At 38.9% G+C, this 10371-nt stretch overlaps 1 long non-coding RNA gene across 2 annotated transcripts; it reads right to left on the bottom strand.

Annotated features, from left to right (window-relative positions):
* Window positions 1–1180: 1180 nt before the first annotated feature.
* LOC127128195 (uncharacterized) lies at window positions 1181–4202 on the bottom strand. Of its 2 annotated transcripts, none has more exons than XR_007805758.1 (6): window positions 3535–4202; window positions 3055–3425; window positions 2588–2634; window positions 2370–2443; window positions 2103–2141; window positions 1181–1961 (listed from the first exon to the last, which is right to left on the bottom strand). It is a non-coding gene; the product is annotated as an uncharacterized LOC127128195 (long non-coding RNA). The 2 variants fall into 2 exon arrangements; XR_007805757.1 differs by having other exon boundaries at window positions 3558–4199.
* Between the last annotated feature and the right edge of the window lie 6169 nt (window positions 4203–10371).

The following is a 10371-nucleotide window of genomic DNA, read 5'->3' as shown; positions in this document are numbered from 1 at the left end:
CAAAGTTGAAGAGGGACTTAATTAGGAAATTTTTATCGAAGTGGAATACAAAAATCTTGTGAAATGAGAAAGTTATGGTCTTTGGAACTTTCCATAGGCCATTCTTGCCAAAATGTAACCAACCAACATGACCTAAAAATGGGATTTTGTGATTTCTTGATTTCCAAGGCACAATGGTGGATATTTTTAGGTCATATCTGTAGTACCCCAAAATTTGCCCCCCCATTTTTGCTTTTTACCTAACCCGTGATTCTAACCTCGTTCATGTCTCATTCATGTTCATCATTCATTCATGGTTAACAGTAACTAACGAACATCATAGATCCAATGTTTTTGGTTAACGAAGCAGGTTCGAATTGAAGATTTTGGTATTGTTCATCGTGCGGGTTGCAACCCTAATTCTCGATCTTGAAGGATCTTGTTGTTTAGCCTCCGTGCATTTGACTGGGCTTCTAAACCCTAACTGTGGGCCCATGAAATGATGTTTGAGGAGTTGTGGGTGCAATCTGGAACCCTAATCAGGGATAATTGTTGTTCAGATGCCTTGCTTGGTAGGCTTTTTGGATTGGTGATTGATCAAAATCTTAGGTGATAGACACTCGAGGCCTCCGAGTTTAGATTTTGGAGTCCAATCCACATGGAGCCCCAGATTATCCATTTGATTCTTAACTCCATATGTCTTGTTGCGTTGATTCATTAGTACATTCATACTTCCATTCATTTCCTTCGACCATGGTCTGTTTTCAGTCAAGTTCACTCACCCATCATGGCGCACATTGTAATAGTCTCTGATTCCGATTGTGTCATCATGTGTTTGGGTTTGGATTCGATATTGTTTGAATATGGAACCATACTTGATCATTGCATTCAACATAAGTGTCCATAATCGTTTGCTCATTGTTTCAAATTAATTTTGACAATTCATGTTTATTTGAAAATTCAAGTTAACCTTGACAGTTCAATTTAATTTGGAAATTCAAATTTATTTAGAAATTCAAGATTAATTTTGACATTTCTTTTATTATTAGAATTTCTTTTTTTTACTTGATTATATAAATGGACCAAATCCGTTCATTGGGCTCATTTATTCTTTCAATTAACCCTTTCATTTTATCCCTTTTTGTGTCACAATCCAATCCATATTAAACCAAACCAACAAATATCCATTTGAAACCAACTATCCATAAACCATGTTGGTAAACCAATATCCATTCAAATCCATTCGAAATTCTCCAAACTACATCGCCAAACATATTAACCGAAACATTTCAACCGTGGCATTCACCCAAACATCCGATTCATAAACCCACAAACATTATTCTACAAAATAAATACGTACATATAATTAACATCTCCAATTACAATCCAATCCCATAATCATTTCCATATAACACCAAAACATAATGACATGTTTGTACAAATCGTACGTTGGACGGTAAAGGTGGAGTGGCACGTTTCCTTTTAATCCATCTTTTCCACTTGCAGGAAGGATTACACAAAATTCCAAAGGAGGATGGATTCAAAGTTCAACCCAAGTTCATTTATGCTTCCTAATTCAGAAGAGGCATGTATTGATGCAGTGGAAGAAACATGGCCAATTTTGATACCTGCCCTGCTTTCAATGAGTGAATCCCGACTTGGCGCGCATGACATGAATGCTGAAATTCAGACACGCAACCATCCTCTACCGATGATACCGAGCCTCACTGCCTTCTAGAGCCGATTTGTCAGGAATTTTGGTGGACAAAGGCAAAATGTTGCCTGCATCTGCAGACGATTCCTCCAGCTTCTTAGCATGTATAATATAGCAAGATTTTGGACTGCCACCAAAGGCGGTGTTTCAAGTACCACACCGGCATTTTCTATAGGTCGTTGTTTGGCCTTGAATTTGCTCAACTTCCTTAGCCTCTCTCCACTGGATGCATAGTCTGGACTTTTAGCTAGTGAATCAATTCCATATCCTGGAAATAAAGTCCAGTTGTAGTCGGTAATTACAAGCTTATATGAAAAACCCTACACTTTCAATTCCTACGCAACGCTATTCACAACTCACAACACTCCAAGCCAATTAAGGTAGGGTCCATTGAGTTCTCATGAATTACCTTCGATACCGTACCGGTGAGAGTCCTACATAATCTACCCTGCATTCAAAATGAGCCAAATGCATCATTTAGCATTCAATCTTATCAAAATTCAAGGTGCATGTGAATAGGTATACATGTTCTAACAAGCATACATCTAAACATAACAGAACCTGCAACTGTTATTTGAACCTTCACTAAAAAAAAACCTATAAGCAACCCATCAAACCCGCATTTAGAGGTAATATTCCAAGAACCTAACAGTAAGTTTTCCTAACCGGTACTCACCCGCAATGGACGGTGCCGATATGCATCCTGCCAGCATTTTCCAGTAGCAAGATTATTGCACCACCCTGCATAAGCTATAGGAGAATTCAATTACTTTTGTTTTCAACAACAAGCTTCAACAGGACATTTCAAAGTCGATGATAAGAACCTAGCCATCTATTATTTAACCTCATCAACACGGGAATAATTGGGGTCAGTTTCAAATAGTTTTCCCTTACCACTACTAACTATATCCGGGTACGGTTCATGGACAACATCAATAAAACTGCAAAAAAAAAGGGAGCGGATCGTTAGTTTAATCGCAACCAAAAGAGCGTCACATAATTGTCACATAATTGTCACATAATTACTAGCATTAATCATTTAAGTCACATCCATATGCTTTAAACAATAACCAAAGTTGGACACGCTAACACTACTCTAACACACCCTCTAACCGCCCAACAGATTTAACAACTAACCAACTTTCTAACAGAAGTAACAAACTAACCAAATATTTCCCATAACAGAATTCAGCATAAGGTGAATTTAACAACTAACAGATAGTCATTTCAGTTAACAACTAACTCACTAACAGATTTTCACACATTTAACAAACGCCTAACAGAAAAACATAATTTTCCAACCGTAAAAACATTCCTAACAGAATCCTAACTAACTTTAAGTGTGCAATTGGTATAAATACCTGTCTGCTTCCTCAATTCAAGGACCTTCAATCACTTCTTCAAATTCTTCAACCTTCATTCTTCAATCTTCTTCTTCACCCTCCATCTTTCTCTTCAAAATCATCAATCTTCATTCTTCAAACAAAACCTTCAAGCTCCAGCCTCCATTTTCTTCAAGCTTCAACCATCCTCTCGGAGTTTAATTCACCACAACTTGCTTCCGGCATAGAACCTGGGAATCACTCTTTGCTTTGGGTTTAACCGTAAAACATCAATTCTGCAGTTTTCGGTTTACCTTGCAACAAATTGGACGAGACTTCAAGAACTACTCTGTGCAAACGGCAGCAAGGTTCCTCAAGAGCCTGCAACCTCCTTCAATACCCCACAGAACCTGCATAACAACCCGAAAACAAACTTCAATTAATTCAATCGAAACCCAACAATGAAGAAGATGGAAACACACACGACAACAAGGAATGCAGCAGTAGTTCATGACATACACGTGTTCATCACGGTTGCTCACCATCATCAGGATGAACACAAATTTTTGGTCGGTTGCGCGAATTTGATAATTTCCATTCATTGAAGAACAATCAACCATCTTCATGTTACTTTCGTCATCACCAACAGAAGGCACGCTTCGACAGTTTGCCGTTTGTTGCGAGACAGGTCGAAACCGAACTCCAAACCATTGGGTCGAGAGGGACATGAAGAACGCTTTGCGCCAGAAATTTGGTTCGGGCGCTATGATCTACACGCGGATCCGATCCAGATAAGTGGTTCTTTGTTTAGAATTCCAAGTTCGAATTCCACACGGGTCGCAACGCTTACATGTTGGTTACACGAGATCGATTGGAGTTATGGAATTCTAATTCTTGAGCGAACTTCCTGTACGAATCTCAACGTTAGGATGAAGAGGTGAAGAATTCCGTAAACTTGATCCACCTTCATCGTTCATCTTTGTCTGTCGATGCATCGAAACCAGTCGCCATTGACGAACTCAGTTTGGAACTCCCGATCTGAGCTCACGTTGCTCCTTGTTCGCCGTTGGACCGGTGGAAATCAGTGGAGGAAGAGGAGCTCGCGGGGGATCGAAGATTTGCGCCGTGAAAGGAAGGGTCTCGCGTGTTCCTGCTGCTTTGGCTTGGGTTTTTCCGGTTACGGTTCAGACCCGGCTTCTACTTGGAACCACAAAGCTTAGGCCTTTGTCCAAGGGGTTTCAGGCCCAAGTCGTGCTCTTTATCCACATACCCTCTCTCTGCAGCGCCACACCTCCAGGTCCAGTCCATTTTGGATTTTGGTGAAGAGATTATGGGCCTAAGGCCCATTGGCTGAACCATTGAATTTCTTTGGTTGTGCACACCCCAAATCCAGGCATGCACCCCTCTTTCTTTGCTATTTTTAATTCTTGACCTTTATTTTGTTAATCGTGTTTAGAGGTTAATTAGGATAATCCAATGAGATTAATTAGGCCTTAATTCTTGGTTAGTGTTTGGTGGATTAGAACGTTAGCTTAATTAGATGTAATTATGACTAATTCACATTGTTAGAATTTTAGGATTAATCTAGATTTTAGAATTTTAGTTAGAATTTTAATTAGGATTAATTCATATTTTAGAATTTTAATTAGGATTTGATTAGCATACTAGAATTTCCCTTAGAATTCAATTAGGACTTTTAATTAGGATTTTAGTTAGGAATTGGATTAAACTCTAATTAGACTCTTGGTTGAATTTAGAACTACATCATTTTTCAACAGTAGGTTAGGACCAACTTTAGACCATCAACTTTGATATATTTTGCAATTGACCATTTTGCCCTTGTGGGCTTATTTTTGGTATAACATGCCCCCTTAGCATTATGACATAGACATTTAATTCGTACTTTGACATGCTCCCTTAGGATATTCAACCAATTTCTAATGCATGATCCCGTAGGTTAGTTCTAACAATTACTAACTTCAATTAGATCCAAAAACTAGTTCCCCTCAAAACTAAACAAACCCCTCGATTAAATTGATCAAAAGCAATTTTGATTAATTAAATCCTTTCAACTTATATAATCCCACTATCTAATTGAGTGACCACCTTGGTCACTTAGTAGGACTTTTCTTTCACGCTGTGGAGCTCAAGGCCTCAACTCAAGATCTTCAATCAAGGCATCCTCAGTCACACCAAGCAGTGGATTATACAAGACAAATCAAAGGTCAACACTTGGTAAATACGATTCCAATTGTACGAAACGAGCCTTAAGTAATAAGGAATGATGAGAGGGAGTCTCTCCTACCATTATCTAGAGAGAATTTGTGTATGGGGCATATGCTCCAAATATTCAAAGCGTTCTCCCTTATTCATAGACTTTAGTACAATACGAACCGATTAAACTACCAAGTCTTCTTCATGGAAGTTCAATATCAACACAAGGGTCAACGACAAAGGTTCTTCACCAACAACTTGTCAGTCAAGAAAAGTATCATGTGTTTCAAGTCTTAAGTAATAAGGAATGATGAGAGGGAGTCTCTCCTACCCTTGTCTAGAGCGACTTTGTGTATGGGGTGTATGCCCCAAATATTCAAAGCGTTCACCCTTATTCATAGACTTTAGTATGATTCCTATCAATCGACCGTCAAGTCTCTTATCACTTCACTCTCTTACTCCATTCCATTCAAATCACTTCAATCTAGATCCTTCATATCTTTTGCCTCCATCACTTTCTTTTCAGCCCAGTGGGCTGAACTACGAAAGCTCTAATTTCCTCATTTCGCAATGAGGGTACGTAGGCAGGAGAACCCAGTTTCTTCGCGAGTTACCCTATTTATTAACCAATCATTCTTCATTCATTCAATCAATTCCATCTTTTTGAGATCAATCATCCTTCTCCTTGGATTCCATTCACATCCATTTAGGATGCCTAATGAACAGTCCGTCTTGTGAATCAAGAGTTGTTTGTACTATGTAACAAATACTTAATTCCTTTGTTTTTGGTTATTCCACTACAGTGATACCATGCCTTGGGCCCCTCACTTGTAGGTTTACCTTTACTCTTCGGTTCAGAGTTTATTCCTTCATGGATTCAAGATAATTCTTCTCTTTGATCTCAAATTGTTTGTACCCTAGCAAGTGATACATTCTCCCTTGCACCCAACAATACTTTATTGTGGGTCTCATTCTCATCCTTTTAGGTCGCTTAATGAACAGTCCTTCTTGTGAACCAAGAGTTGTTCGCGTTATGCAGTCGAACACTTAATTCATTCTCTTTTCGGTTATTCCAACACGATGTCGTAAGCCCTCACATGTTGGTTGTAACACCCCGATAAAATATGATAATTATTTAAATTAAGTTAATAGTATATTTATTAATTTAATTAAATAATTGGATTATTATTGGAATATTATTTGGAATTATTATTATTGGAATAATAAGTTGGAATATATATAAAGAGTTCCATTTGGTAAAAACGGTTTTTTCACGTGAAAACCAGAGAAGCGACAGAAAGTGAGAAAAGGGCAAGGAGGAAGAGCAAGAGAACAAGGGTTGAAGAAGGGAAAAGCTTGAAGCTAAAGGATTTGCCGGATTAACTCAGGTAAGGGGGGTTTATCGTCGTTTAATGGGTATTATGGATTAACATGTGATGGGTAGTAATAAGCCATTGATTGACTCTAATTAGGTTTTGAGAAATACCTTTGAATTGGGATGAATAAGTTAAGTTAAAACTATGAATGAACCTATATTTGGATGAGTTGTGATTTTCTGGACGTGTAGCTTTTTACGGAATCGAAATCGGAGGTCCGGAAGGCCTCCAATGGCGAAAAATGCGGGTAATCCTGCATTCTGTTCGTGTTAGCGCAGGAACAGCTTTCTGTCTTGCGTTAACCGGTTAACCCAGGGTGTTAACCGGTTAACACTGTTATGAATTATGAGAAATTGCTGTCTGTCTTGCGTTAACCAGTTAACCCAGGGTGTTAACCGGTTAACACTGTTAAAATGTGCCAGGAAGCGTGTTCTGTTTTGCGTTAACCGGTTAACCCAGGGCGTTAACCGGTTAACACTGTTGGAAAAGTGAAAATTTGATATTTAAATATTGTGGACATATTTGATGATTGGCCTATATTGGTGTATGATATAGTAGGGATTATTTCCCGTTGTTTTGAGCAGTATAGGTATTAGTAGAGTGTGCTAATACTGTGATTTATTATTTGGCATGACATGATATGCTTCTGTGATAAATATGTTGATGATGTATGTTGGTATGCATAATGCTGAAAATATATCTATTATATGTGCAATTGTGAATGGACTGTTTATGGCTTAGAGTGTGAGCATATGTCCATTGTGGATTGTTGTTGATGTTGCATGCTAGGTGATTTAGCGTGTATAGTATGGCCTTTATGGTGGTAGCTAATTCCCATGGTGAGGAATTAGTGAGTGAGTTATTGTGGATTGTTGTTGATGTTTGCATGCTAGGTGATTTAGCGTGCATAGCATAGCCCTTGGGGTGGTAGCTAATTCCCATGGTGAGGAATTAGTGATGTGAGTCACTAGGTCTCAAATGAGTGGGACTAGTGAGTTTGGTAGCCGTATCTGGGTTTGATCGGTGAGGTTGAACTATGTGTTCACGAATAGTCGGTACCGCATGCATGGAGTCTCATTGCATAATGTATGTATGACGTATAATATGAATGGATGTATTCCAATATTATACGTGTGTTTTGTGTTGTGTTGTGTTGAGTATGATTATGAGTTGATGTTGCCGTTGCTGAATGTGTGATATGATTAGGGTGATGAATGTGTTAATTTACTTAACATTACATGATATTTTATAATGCTTATTATATCGATTGAGGAACTCACCCTTACAACTATGTTTCAGGTAATGAGCAGTGATTGAGTAGAAGCTAGTGCTTGGAGTCTAGTGTAGTTCCTTAGTGGGTCATGCTCTGGTAGATGTAACATCGGGACGGGATGTTTTACTTTGTTTTCATTTTGGTTGTTGAACAACTTTACATGTAATGTGTTACATGGTTTGCATGATTGATTAGATCTCTATCCGCTGCGAATTGTGCAATGTTTTATTTTGATTAATAAATGAGCATGACAAGTTATTATGTTGAATGGTGTGAAGTGTCAAGTGTGACACCCTTAAATTGCATATCTACTCTGATTTATATTTTGTTGAATTAATTGATTATTGGGGTAATTTAGAAGGGTGTTACATTGGTTCATACCAGTTTTGCTCTTGAGTTCGAAGCCAGTTATAATCGTGAGCTCCCTCGATACTATTCTGTTGGTGCAAGTCATAATCTTCATCACTGTATATCTCCCTTTCTTTCTTTTCGTAGTTCCGAACTACGATTGCTCTGATTTTCTCATTACAAAATGAGAATACGTAGGCACGAGGATGCAAATCCTTGGCGAGCATACTTCTAATTATTTCTCCTTCGCCTTAAGGCACCATTCATATCTTTCATAATCCATTATCTACCTTCGGTCATAAACCGTCCACCTAGTGACATATTATACCTTTGACATTGAGATACACTTTCTTTGGGAATTCCATATATACCCTTTTAGGACGCCTAATGAATAGTCCGCTTTTGCACCTAGAGTTGTTCGCGCTATGCAGTCGAACACTTAATTCCTTCTTTTTCGGCCAACCATATAGTGATATGATGTCTTAGACCCCTCACTTGTGGTTCATGCCACCTTTCCCTCTATGGTACAAATTCTATGTCTCCTATGGATTCCAATACACTTTCACCTTTAGATTTCAAACAATACCTCTTCAGTCACTTGTCACCAATTATTCAAATTCTGTGACTTTGGTCACTTCACTCCATCCATCTCCATGATACATTCATATTCTACCTTCATTCACTCCATGTGATATACCTATTCTTTGAGCCAAATACATTATACCTTTGTGCTCCATCTTGTACCTTTTTGTGAACCAAGAGCCGATTTGTTTGTCTTGTCAGACCTTGTAGCTTAGACAAACATCTTCTTACTTATTTTGCAGCCGCATTTAGGCAACCCTTTATTTTCGGTTATTCCAACACGGTGTTGTAAGCCCTCACGTGTTGGTTCATACCAATTTTACTCTTGGGTTCATATTTTCATCCCTTGATTGGAGTTCAAACAACATTATTCTTTGGTTCAGACCATACCTTTGATCACACTCCTTTCCACCTCCTACCATTAGTTCTCTGAACTACGGAGCTCTGAATTCCTCATTGCACTATGAGGATACGTAGGCATGAGGGCCCTAATCCTCACCGAGCAATTTATCTATTTCTCTTCCTTTTCCCATTCTTTGCGAGTAATTTTAGATATAACACCTATTCGAGCGAGAACAATCCCAACGGTTCCCATGGAGTACCATGGATGTTTGGCGTGCTAATACCTTCCCCTTGCATAACCGAGTTCCTTACCCATTATATCTCTTTCCCCCGGGTTTTATCGATGTTTTCCCTTCCCTCTGGGGATAAATAAAGTTAGATGACGACTATGATGTATGTTCGAGCGTGGGATACGTTCGGGTATATTTCCGCTAGCTTCAGTTGGCGACTCTGCTAGGGAGTCCTTGCTTCGCCAGGTAGGAGTCGAGCCTAGTTTTGATTGCTTCTCTGTTAGTTTAGGTGTTTGTCTTCACGCTTTACTCACTTTATCATTATATTCATTTGCTTTATATTATGGATATCATATGTTATATTCTCTGTTGGGTTTGGTTGTTGATTACATGAGAGAGAAGCTCTACACCCGAGCTTGAGTACATACACAAGATAGCAACATGACTAGAGTCGTGTTTGACCTCCGTGGAGTTATTCCGCGATTATGGTTGACACGAGACGTCACACCTAGAGTAGATCCTTTTGGGAGCAACATTGTCCAACGATTCATTCGTCCAAGACAATGGTATCTCAAATTGGGTTGTTGACTCTAGGAACCTTCTACTACGTTGCCTTTGAAGACTAGAACCTACCTGTGAGGGGGATATGGGCTTTTTCTGCAGGAAACCATAAACTCTACATACCTTTATTCTCATGGACGTCGAACCTTAGATCCTGCATCAGGCAGTATGCACAGATTATCCAGATTATTGGTGTTGTTAACCTATGGTGTTGCATTGCTGTACATACATTAGAGCTTGGAACTTGGGTTGCTATACCACCAAGGCTTTGAATCTATGAGTGTTGCATAATTATTTGTATTCCATACCTAACATGTGCATTCATTCATTTACATTTCATGCATCTTAACCAGAAAACTCACCTTATCCATTCCTCCATCAGAAAGACAACGATTCGCCAACACCGATCACCCGAGGATCATGGAAGAAA

This window comes from Lathyrus oleraceus, chromosome 3, assembly GCF_024323335.1.
Source record: "Lathyrus oleraceus cultivar Zhongwan6 chromosome 3, CAAS_Psat_ZW6_1.0, whole genome shotgun sequence".
Classification (NCBI taxonomy): Eukaryota; Viridiplantae; Streptophyta; class Magnoliopsida; order Fabales; family Fabaceae; genus Lathyrus; species Lathyrus oleraceus.
The sequence above is the reverse complement of the archived record's forward strand: the minus strand, read 5'-3'. Positions and strand labels throughout refer to the sequence as shown.